Raw genomic sequence first — 12,602 nt, 5'->3', positions numbered from 1 at the left:
TTCAGTCGTCTCAACCTCTTGAATCACTCCACACTTCTGCAATTTGTCTAATTCTTTCTTTTTAGCTTCTTTAACCATTTGAGATAAACTCCTTACTTTACATGCCTTGGGGATTATTCTAAATTTAAGATTTATGCAGTGCACTTAGTTCTTGAGATAGCCTAATTCTTTTCGAAATATCTCAGGGACACGTGCTTCATAGTCAGTATGTTTGTGTGCACTCTCTACCTCTGACATCATGACTCTTTTGCAACCCAGCAACACTGACGGTGTTTCATTCGGATCTCTCTGGTGAAACAAACTAATTAAGGAATCACCTTTGTAAGACACATATATTTTAACTCAAATTATTCTGTCATAAAACTCAATTGTTCCCCAGAAGCATCCCATCAGCTTGGTAGGCTGCCCACCATTTGCTTTGGGCTTGATATCAAGCTTCGTTAATATCACTGAATTCATTAGACACTTTTCAAAATATTTCCTGGGAATTAATGTTATTTTTGCCCCAGAATCAAAAATCATCTTTACAGAGGAACCGTTGACCTGCACCATCTCAGTCAGTCCTTCACATGCTCCATTTCCTATTTGCAGAACTATTGTCACACACTCTGTTTAAGAATCATATATAACTTCAATCACTTTCGTCATACTTTTAGCCAACCTGCAACAGGATTTAAAGGGACCTTTTTTACCACATGTCTTGCATGTGGCTTTCTACCCTGGACATTCCTTGATGCTTGCCACATGTCCAGTATTGCCATATCTAAAGCATGTGCTCAGAGATTTCTTCACACCCCTCCCTCCTTGCTTACCAGAAGTGGCAGGAAAACTCTTTGATTTAACTACCTGTACTGTTTCTTTTTATTCATCACCAGACTTTTGGTTGCGTATGATCTCAAGTCACACCAGAGAATGCTCACAGGTTTTAGCTGTTGTTAACACTTCAGTGAGGATGGGGTTATCCTTCAGCCACAGAGCCTCCCTTGCTTTGTCCAGTATAGATTCTAGCATAAATTGATCATTCAACGTTTAATTGGTTGCTGCACCAAAATTACATGTGGAGGCTAATTCCTCAATGCTGTTATACAACACTCACTTGACTCCCCCACATGTTGCATCCTTCTACCAAAGTTACAGCGCTCTAAAATGCTACTGATCTTTGGCAAATAGTGCAAGTCCAATTTTTTGAGGCAGGCCTCATATTCGTTGAGACCATCAGCATCTTCTAAAGATAATTCTGGCAGGTGTTCAAACACTCCTTGTCCCTCTTGACCCAAACAATGCATAAGCATTGACATTTTCCTTTCCGCTCCCAGGGAGGTGCCGCATACCCTGGCGTAGTGAATAAAAACCTTCTTCTGTCTCCATCACGCAATTATTGGAGGTGCTGTCACAATCTGGATATTATCATAAGTGAATGTAATTACCAGCACACACTGAATGTAATTGCCAGCACACGCACGCACGCTCACACACCTTCACGCACTATCCAGTTGTTTAGATCCCCAGTACCCTGATAGGTACACAAGTGTCCCAAAGATCACTAGTACCCAAATAGGTACTCAAGTTTCCTGACAAATGTCCCAAAAGGTGAGTAGTCTTCTGACTTGTACTAGTTTTTTATAAGTTGCCACTAGCCGTACAAAAGAAAAACAATTAAGAGAGAAGGAAATAGTGCATACCACTAGATTGTGTCAATCCATTTCAGAACGCTCTTTCTATTTCCTTCTCTGTGCCACTGGTAGTTCGTCACCACAGGAGGAGGCAGATTCTAGTAGCAATTGGGTATATCGGGGCAGGCTCAAGTTCTGCACCCCAACGTGCGCGTAAAGTTGGGATTATGAATCCAAAGTTAAAAGGGCCACTGACTCAACCCTCATGCGCTCGTCTATCCATCACCAAGTAGCTTCCGTCACGAAGATTCCTCACCTGTTTCAGAATGATGGAGTGCTGGCTTTGAAATGATGAGAGTGCTGAGTTATGTGCAGAGCGGCTGTAGCACAGGTGAGTGCCTCACAATCTTTTTTATATGAAAGGAATGGTGTGTTCCGTGCAGCGAGCACATAGCGCAGATGACACAAGCTCCTCATGCACAGGCGTTGGAAGCAACGTACGAGACACCTGCTCTTTTGGCTCGCAATTGAACAACTGTTCTTTTGGCTCACGATTATAGCCAAGTATTCAGCCAAAATGCACTCACAGTACACTGTGCCACTGTCTAATCCTTGTCAAACTATGCAGAAATGCATTGATTTGTCCCCGATACAACTTCCAACATGCACAGTATCATTATGTTGCCAAACTTATGCAGAGATGCGTTGATATTTTCCTGATAGAACTTCCAACATGCACAACAACATTAGGGAATGGCAAAACATGCTCACGGCCACGGTGCTTTTGTCCAAAGTTTGTAAATCATGCCAAGGCACTATAACACATAGCACTCACCCACATCACAATGCCAACAGATGTAAATACTGTAGGTGACTTCGATCGGTAGAAGAGGTTTAAGCCCATGAAGTTTTCAATAAATCCAGCAATGTTGAGGTCGGAAGCATAGGTAGGAGTGCCCAGTCATCTGCAATGTAGAAATGTACAAAGATTCACACAAAGCACCCTTCCACAAAACCCCTAGTATAGCATTCCACAGACCCCCCCTCCAGGCCTAATGTTTATTTAAAAATGTTGGGGTGGCTGTGATCCCAAGGAACTCTTGTGAGGGTCACTGGTACTCCCCTGCTGCAGTTGGAGCCACAAGGGGGAGCAAGGGCCACGGTGGTTCTTGCAAGAGCCCCACAGGATTGGAAAATCATTAAACAAAGGGGGAGCATGAGTGTCAGTGGGGGGTTTGCCATGCTCGGGCAGTTGGCCTTGCGGCTAACTAATGCTGCACACAGCCATAAGCTGCACGTGGCAGGAGTGGGGGTCCATGGGGTTTGGTTCAGGGCCTTGCCAGAGGCCAGGCGCTGCTGCCCACTCTATGCTGCACATGGCTGTCCATGATGAAGGATTGACTGCCCGTGAGGGGAGGGCGCAGGGCCTGGCCGTATGCGGCTGGGGGTTGGCATAGTTACATATGGCAATAAAATATTGCATTATGTTAAAAAAAAAACTAGAAATTCACTGAAATGAACCAAAGGTTAAAGTCACATTATACTTAGACATGATAATAATATCTTGCTTTGAATAAAATTGACCTCAGAGATTCAATGAAAAAACCAAAGGTTGAAAGGGATGCTATAGTTAGGTGAGAATGTCAGTTTAAACGTAACATTTTAAACAAAAAAAAAGGCACTGAATTTCCACAATTGTAGTTTTTTCCAGTAACGCTACTCTATATGTGTGGGATGGCCTAGCACTTGAGAAACAACTGTCCTCAAAATACAATGGGGTAACATCAAAATTTCCTAACAAACAAATGACTAGATTTGGCGATTGGACGTAGCAGTAGTATTTGGGCCCGGGCTTGGCCACCTCCCAGGGAAACCTACCAAACTCAGACATTTTTAAATACCATATATCTGATGGAGTCCAGAGAGGTGTGCCTTGTGTGGATCCCACAAAATTTTCTTACCCATATATCCTTCTAAACCTCAATGTATTGCCTGCACTCTCTCATGAGTCTGACCAAGTGAGGCAGGGGCGGAGCGTCACTGGAATATCTGTGGTGTTCATCGGGCAGGAAGCTGCTTGTCATTCTAGTTGTTCTCTTAGAGAGCAGCTTCATCTTGTCTTGTCACGTCACATACCTGCACTTCTTGGTTTCCTCGCTGATCGTGGTGTCCTGCACACAGTTTGGATCACCTTGGAAATCCTCTGGCTCTTGGAGTCCTGGTGACCTTCCACGTCGCTCCTGCAATGAAAAAACAAAAGACAAGTAAAAGTGTTGAGTCCAGCATGCTTCCTGGTAATGTGCTAATGCACTGATTTATTGCAAACTCTGCATTTACGTTTATGCTGTCATGTACTTATCTGACTTGTGCTCTTCTCCTTTTTTCGCTGGATGTTACGGACTCCTATGATTCTTCTTCCTACGAGGAAAAAATAAAACAACTTACAGTGATGTACGCTATGATATTGTGTCATTGAAAGCCCTTCTGCATTTCAGATGTTTTGATTAGGCTTGTTTTTGTTTTACTGTTTATTTACTCTGGCATTATGGCTAACATAGTGAGTGCATGAAGTAATGCGCTACATCATTGCACATTTAGAATAATGTGTTCTTTCTTAGGTACTCTCCAGCCATGCCACTTAAAGCCTACTTTTAAGAAGAGTTAAGGTACATTGGAGGTATGCAATGTTAATTGTTATGTGATAGTTCAGGAAATGCTATATGTTGTTATGATATTTACACAAAGTTGTCTTTTCTCTTTCTCCTTATTAGAGATACAGTCTTTATCAGTTGACCTTACTACCTTTTACATTTCCTGGAAGAAGGGTTTAACACATGTAGAAGATAGCGCGTAGTATAATATAATGGACAACTCATTGCTTATCTGTTAGGTGTTGTTTCTGATGCACTGTTGTTCATTTCACACAGGAAGAACCAGAACAGATGTGATAGACACATTACCTGCAGCGCAGTCATCAGTGGACGTTGTTTTCTTTTCTCTTCCATTCCCCTCTTCCCCTTCGGTCGAGCTTGGCTTTGGCTTATGTTGGATCATCTCGAGTGACAGGAGGGTTGGGATCTCCTCTCACTCCCAAAGAAAAAAGGGTGAGATTCTTAGAAACAGATCAAACCATGGATATGTCCTTCATGAGACCACTTGTTTACTGTTATACCTAGAGGTAGACCTTATAAAAATGTGCTACATTTTATTTCTTCATTTTATATCACAAATCTAACTTTTAACATGTTTACCTTTTCATCCTAATGTTGAAAAATTATTATATTTTTCAAATGACAGGCACTTAAATACATTTTTAATATAAAATTAAGGTAAGGAAAAAATTAAAATGTTTTTATATTTATGTTGTTTTAATAGTTTAAAAAAAGTTAATGTTGCACAAAAAATGTATTGATATAATTAAATGAAAACATAATAATGCTACTTTTCTATATAATACTTACACCTTAGCTACTATGCACAGGTCTGCAGCTCCCCCACCAAGCCAGAATAGGCCACCTCAAGGATGCGCCACATTATGGGGGACATAGAGCACCACACATTTCTTTTTCTGCTGTTTGGTCCTCCCCGGCTGATGTAATGCTGTTAATCGGCTTCATCAGCGGAGGTTCTCCCAGTGCATGAATGCTGCACTTCTGATAAATGCCCCTGTGCATGCACCCTCTTTGCAAGACCTGCCTTTTCTTCTTCTTGGCATGAGGGCTGACCTAAATAATGAAACAAAAAATGAATAGAAAATCATAAATATCACACTTTTTTAAATACATACAAACATATATCTTTTTAAGTAATTTATCATATTTATTTTTTTGTATCAAAGGAAAAATTATAGTGATTTAAAACAAAAAAAGTAAAAACATAGGGCCCGATTCACAGAACTAACTTAAGACAAAATCCTAAACTTACTACTTTTGGTATTCACAGAAGTTAGGATTTTGTCTTAAGTTTGTCTTAAGACGAACTTAAGACAAACTTAAGACAAACTTAAGACAGACTTAAGACAGACTTAAGACAGACTTAAGACAAACTTAAGACAGACTTAAGACAGAATTAAGACAGACTTAAGTTAGGATTTTGTCTTAAGTTTCTCTTAAGTCTGTCTTAAGTCTGTCTTAAGTTTGTCTTAAGTTTGTCTTAAGTTTGTCTTTAGTCTGTCTTAAGTCTGTCTTAAGTCTGTCTTAAGTATGTCTTAAGTCAAACTTAAGACAAAATCCTAACTTCTGTGAATACCAAAAGTAGTAAGTTTAGGATTTTGTCTTAAGTTAGTTCTGTGAATCGGCCCTATACTCAGTGATGAAAATACTGGGTTTTGGGTAAACCCCACAACCCAGAAATAGAAATAAAAAGTGGTAGTGTGTTTTAATTACAAAATATTGTTTGTTTTGTTGTTGCATATCTCATGGCAGTTGCTCAGCAAGCTTGCAATGACTATATAATAGCCGCTATGTCAGGCCCTACTCTGAAGGCATATCAGCATCACTAAGGCAAGTTTCAAGTCTAACATTTAGGAATGCAAAATTCTCCAAGGCAGCAGAGTATTTGTCTCTGCTGACCTTGCAGATTTGAATAGAGTCCTCAAATCCATTTATAGTTTTTTGGATTTTGAATGTGGTCACATAGGCAGCAGATGCCCAGCCTGTCATAAAACAAATGTATATTAGCCTTTTGCATTATGTTGGACTGCATATGCGCCTTTAAAAACATATACATTTATTGTATAATTTAAAGTATAAATAAGGTCACACATGATTGTATACAATAAATAATAATGTAAAATAAATTAACAGACACTTATGAATATTTCTTTAAACTATGTTTATAAAAAGATTGAGGACCTAAACTTAATTCTGCAAGGATGTCATAACCTTCACACTATAGCACTTGAGCAAAATATTGTCACATATACTAGTTTAAAACATATGTAGTTACTCATAGAGACACTATTGAGACAGTCATTCACTCACTAACACACCCATGCACACACTCATCCACCCATACAGTCCTGCACACATGCTGTCTTCAACACATACAAACAGTGAGTCACTCATTCATGCACCTATGCACTACGTAATACCCCCCACCGAACCATACAGACATCAGACACTTATACTGATACTCAAAAAACCAACTAATAACCTATATAGACACTCATGTAGCTACTCACCAACCCATGCAGCCACTTATACACAAAGTGAGAGACTGATACAGATATATACTTCTTTAAACATTACTCACTAAGCCGTGTATTCACTAAGATACACTTAATCAGTCAGTTATACAATCAATTTTTCAAAAACAAATCATCCGTTTAGACACTTATATACCCATTTATTCTTCCATCGACCTTGAGATATACATATATAAAACATATGTAATTTTCAGAAAAACACACATTCACTGGATGATGTCATCAGTGATGTCATCAGTGATGTCATTTGAGATGTCATCAGTGATGTCATGAGTGATGTCACTGACCATGTCATGAGTGATGTAATATGTGACGTCATCAGCAGTGCATTGCGGGCGCGCGAATTATAGTTAGCTGAACTAACTATAACGGGGGAATTTCTATGGTTTTGTACGAGTGAAAAGTCCAGCTAACTATAACGCCCCTGAAACCTATGGTTTTTTCAGTGAATTTCTAAGGTTTTTTAAATGCTAATTCCTAGCTATAACGTGCCTGAAACCTATGTTTTTTTCAGTGAATTGCAAAGGTTTTTTAAATGCTAATTTCTAGCTATGCCTACAGAGATAGGACATGTGAAGAAAGAAGGAAAAACGCACAGAAAGAAAAAAAAGAAATGCAGAAAGAAGCAACAGAAGTCCTCAAAGACGAAGAAAAGTGCAGGAAGAAGTATAACGTGCAGAAAGAACAAACAGAAGAGCAGAAACAAGCCTTGTTGCAAAATCATCCTGTACACTCAACTTTTTCAGACGGATACTGGTGGTAACTGAGTCTGACTAACCAGTCCTAGAGCCAGTGCTATGTTAAAAGACACTCAGAATACAGTGAAAACACCTACATACACTAGGGCACACTATGTGTTGGGGTCCCCCTGTGATTAGCATGACCTCCTCTGTAAGCCCCTAGTATATAATAGGGCAGGGGATTAAAAATACCTCTTAAAACGCACCACAGGGCGTGTTTGAACACGTTACCTCATGCCCCGTCCCCTCCCTTCCACACTGTGTAAACACGCCCTGTAGCCGTTTTAAGTTGGGAGATTAAGTCCCCTTGAATCCTGAGGGTCCCTAGGGTCCAACTAGACCACTAGGTACCTCCAGTAAGCGCCACAGAGCTGCGTTGCAGAGAGGAGTAAAAAGTGGCACGGCCTGCACCACCTCTCTGCAATGCAGAGCAGTGGTGCTTACTGGAAGCACCTGGTGGGCTAGTTGGACCCCAGGGTCCCTCAGGATTGAAAGGGAATTATTTCCCCAGCTTAAAAACGCGCCACAAGGCCTGTGGGCGTTCTGAGTTGAGAGATTAAGTCCCCTTGAATCCTAAGGGTCCCTAGGGTCAAACTAGCCCACTAGGTACCTCAGTAAGCGCCACAGAGCTGCGTTGCATGGAGGTGTAAAAAGGGGCATGGCCTCAGGACACCTGTCTGCAACGCAGCTCCCTGGCGCATACTGGAGATACCTGTTGGGCTAGTTGGCCCTCAGGGACCCTCAGTATTGAAGGGGAATTAATTCCTCAACTTACAACTGGCCAGGGGGCGCGTTTGCAGAGTGCTGCAAGGAGGTGGCGTGGCCTCCGGCGCGATGCCGGTCTTTTATTTATTTATTTTTAAGAAGGAGGGCTGTGTAGCCCCCTTTCTTTTTCTAATTTATTAGCCCTGGGGACCCCATCCACCAGGGCCTGCACCCTAATTTGGCCCTCCCAAGGCCTTAATCGGCCCCGGGGACCCCAACCCCCAGGTCATGGCTTTTTTTTATTTTTTTATTCTTTAGGAGGGGGGCTGTGTTGCCCCCCTCCTCAGGCCACTTATGGCCCCGGGGACCCCATCCCCCTGGGCCGGCCTTTGTTTTTTATTTAAAAAAAAATATATATATTTATAGAAACACCTAGGACATGCTGGACAAACCGTATGTACCTATCACCATGACGATTTGCGTGATATTCATTAAAAGGCGAATATGCATACAATGAATCCACGTAGAATATATTCACACCGCTAGTGAAGCTCTGACATGTCTGACACCCTACCGTGCCTAATCCCGGCGCCCCCGCTGGTGGGTACTCTCCAAGTAGACTTGTCGTTTATTTATACAAACATGGGTAGCTATTGACGGGCACATTTAATACACATGCACACCAAGCCATTCAAAGGGGATTCGACAAAAATACGACCAAACTATGCAAGAAACCCCCTCACGGTTAATAAAACACACATCCACCGCCGGATGTGTAATACTTTTTATTTTAATCTCTGGAAAGAAGACAAACCTCACTTGAGAGTCACAGCGTGCTCCTGGTTGAGCCCAATGCTGTGTTACACCCACCAGTGCCCGCCGAGTGCCACACACCTCTGTGTTGTATTCCACCAGCTAGTGCGTATGCTATGACACTCTCTAGCCCATGTGCACTGTAACACCACCCCGTGAATATGTCATGCCACACTTGCCTTCGCACGGGTTATATTGCCCCATCTAACGTGCCTTCCTCGATGCCTATGTTATAAAGCACAGCGCTATGCCATACATATTACAATCTGGGATCCATATCTTTGTCACAGTGCATATGCAATGTTACACTACCCAGCACATATTTTATATTACAACTTTAGAGACTACTTAGGTTACACAACACTGCCCTGTGCATATTACACTCCAAGGCGCATATCACATAGCAAGCGCTAGTGCCTGTGCTATCTCGCGCTCTCCAATGAATCTGTCATTGCGCACAATGTCATGCATGGTCTGATGTGCTGCCACTGCCCTGCATTTAGCATGATGTACCAGTCCACTCATCCTGCCCTCTATTGCCCAATTCTATGGCCCATCATTGACCTCCTGCTTAGCCTCTGTGCTTTGCTTGCTGCCCCTATTCTCCTTCCCCCTGCCCTCCGATGTCTTTGTGCATGCCCCTACTCCATCCTTTTTGACCACCATGTTCCATGGACCTGCCACTCCTATCTACTCTGAGTGTTCTGTTGAGCTGCCACTCCCCTACCACCTGCATAGCATTGTCAGATGACTGTAACCTGTCCCTGCCACCTCCACCCTGCCTATCCACATGCCATGCCCCTATCCCCTTCCTCCTGTCCTCCATGGTCCATTTTACTGCCACACCCTTCTGTCCTCCCTGGTCTGTTGTGCTGCAACTGCTCCTCCTGCCTGCCACGCGCGGTCTGTTGTGAGGCCCCTTCCCCTGAACTCTCTTGTCTGTGCCCAGGTCCTGACCCTCCCTTCTATCCTCCATGGTCCTTTGTGCATGCCCCTGCACCCTCCTTCTTGCCCATCATAGCCATTGTGCTGCCACTAACCCTCCCGCTTGCCATGCATGGTCTTCTGTGCTGCCATGGCCCCTCCCACCTTCCCTGTGTGGTCAACTAGCTGCTCCTGACCCCCTCCCACCTTCCCTCCATGGTCTGTGTGTATGCCATCATAGTCTCACTGTTGCTCTCCATGGTGTGTCTTGTTTCTAGTGCCCATCCTGCCTGACCTCCATGGTCATCTTGCTGCTCCTGCCCTGCCCACTTGCCACCAGCCCTCTGTTTCCATGTGCAGACCCCTATTCCCTCCCTCCTGGCTTGTTGGTTCCATTGTAATGCCCCTGATCCGTCCCTCCTGCCCTTTATGGTGTGTTATGCTGCAGCTTTCTCTCCTGTCTGTCCATTATGGTCAGCTAGCTACCATTGCCTCTTTCCCCTCGGTTGTCTGTTGTCCATGTGCATGGTCCTGTCCCCTCCCTATTGCTTTCTATGGATTGTTGTGCTGCACTTCCGTCCCGCATGCCCTGTATGGTGAATTGTGCTGCTGCAAACCCTGATGCCTGCCCTGTAGGGTCAGTTTGGTGCACCTCTCAATGTCCCTCCTGTCCTCTGTTATCCGAGTCCATGTCCCTACCCCAATTCCTCCTGCCTACCATGATCCAATGTACCATACTTGCAAACATTTTGAACTTGGTAAGAGGGAGATTTTAAAATAAAACTGGGGTATTGATATTCCCCTTTGAGTTACATTGAAAAAGAGAAGATTGTAGACAGGAAACAGATCAAGTAAAGCCCATTTGAGCTTAAAAACATTGGACGTTTCCTGGCTGAAACGGGTCTGTTGGCATGTATGGTTGTATGACCACTGCCTCTTCCTTCTGCCCACAATGGTCTATTATATTGCCACAGCCTCTCTTGCCAGTCCTGTATTGTTGGTTTGTTGCCCCTGCCCCCTTTTCCACTGCCCTCCATAGTCTGTTGTGCTGCCACTGCCCTTCCTGCCTGCCTAGTGTGGTCAAATTGTTGCCTCTGCACTCTCCTACCTGCCTTCAATTTTCAGAGTCCGTGCCCCTGGCCTCTGCCTCTCAACAGTATCCCAATGAACAAATAGATTGCTAACATTCTATATTTATTACAAAAGTGTGGAATGCCTGACGTCATCTTGATGTAATCAAAACTGTAATGCCTAGAGCATTTCCTTTAGAAATTACATATATGAGAGGGTCTTAGTTGCATCAAAATTATGGTTAGTGCTCTAAAATATAAAATGAGGACAAATTTTCTAAGTTTTCAAATAGCGACAAAGAACTTTTATATTATTTGTAATCTTAGTTTTTTTATTCAGTTGACCACTTGATTAAATTTTGCATCCAAGGGGAGAGGGTGTGGTGTTACTTCCAGAGCTGCAGACTTTGCAACTGGGGAACCAGGTTGGAGTTTCTGCTTCAGCTCAACATTCTGTGATTCTGGTCAAAGCACTTAATCTCCCCATGTCTACAGCCAAAATGAATTTGATCTTGTGTGATGTAACCAATGTTCATGTAAAGCACTCCAATTCCTGACAAGTCTGCACTATATAAAACTGCAAATACACAGTTTTGCACACTTCTGTCATTGGGCTACATTTGGGCTACATCTGGGTGATATTTGGGCTACATTTGGGCTCTTTTGTCTCTGGTGGCCATTTTAGGAGATTTATTTGTAATGAAGTTTCCTAATTTCCTCATTTTCTGCAGTCTCCTCAGTAGGAAATGCTTTCAGTTTTTTACTTTGATTCCATCAAGAAGGTATTCAGATATGTCACACATTTGCCATGAATTCTGAATGTTAGCACTCTAGTTGCTTATTAGATCACTGTAGTAAAGCTACTGCTCACCACGGAAGTCTGCTGCTAGTATTTGAAGTGCATGTTTCAGTCTGCATATCAGAATTTTTTAATGAAATAGAAGAGGATTTGAGAGGTCACTCAAAATGTGCCCTAATTTTTCTTTCTTCAGCACTAATCATAATTTCTGTGGCAAAATGAACCCCCTCATTGTGTTCCTTTTTAAATTAAATGTTTTAAGTGTTACCAGTTTATTCCAATCAAGATGGCTTCAGGTGTGCCATACTTTTGTCATAAGTAAGACAGTAAGCGCTCTAGTTGTTCTTAAGAACACTCTGGGACATTCTGTCATTGGGCTATACTTGGGCTACATCTGGGTGATATTTGGGCTACATTTGGGCTCTTTTGTCTCTGGTGGCCATCTTGGGAGATTTATTTGTTATGAAGTTTCCTAATTTCCTCATTTACTGCAGTCTCCTCAGTAGGAAATACTTTCAGTTTTTTACTTTGATTCCATCAAGAAGGCATTCAGATGTGTCACACATTTTCCATAAATTCTGAATGTTAGCACTCTAGTTGCTCATTAGATCACTGTAGTAAAGCTACTGCTCACCAGGCAAGTCTGCTGCTGGTATTCAAAGTGCATGTTTCAGTCTGCATGTCAGAAAGTTTTTATGAAATAAAAGAGGATTTCAGAAGTCAAAATGTGCC

Source organism: Triturus cristatus, chromosome 5_1 (genome assembly GCF_964204655.1).
Source record: "Triturus cristatus chromosome 5_1, aTriCri1.1, whole genome shotgun sequence".
Taxonomy (NCBI): Eukaryota; Metazoa; Chordata; class Amphibia; order Caudata; family Salamandridae; genus Triturus; species Triturus cristatus.
Note: the sequence above shows the minus strand (reverse complement) of the source record.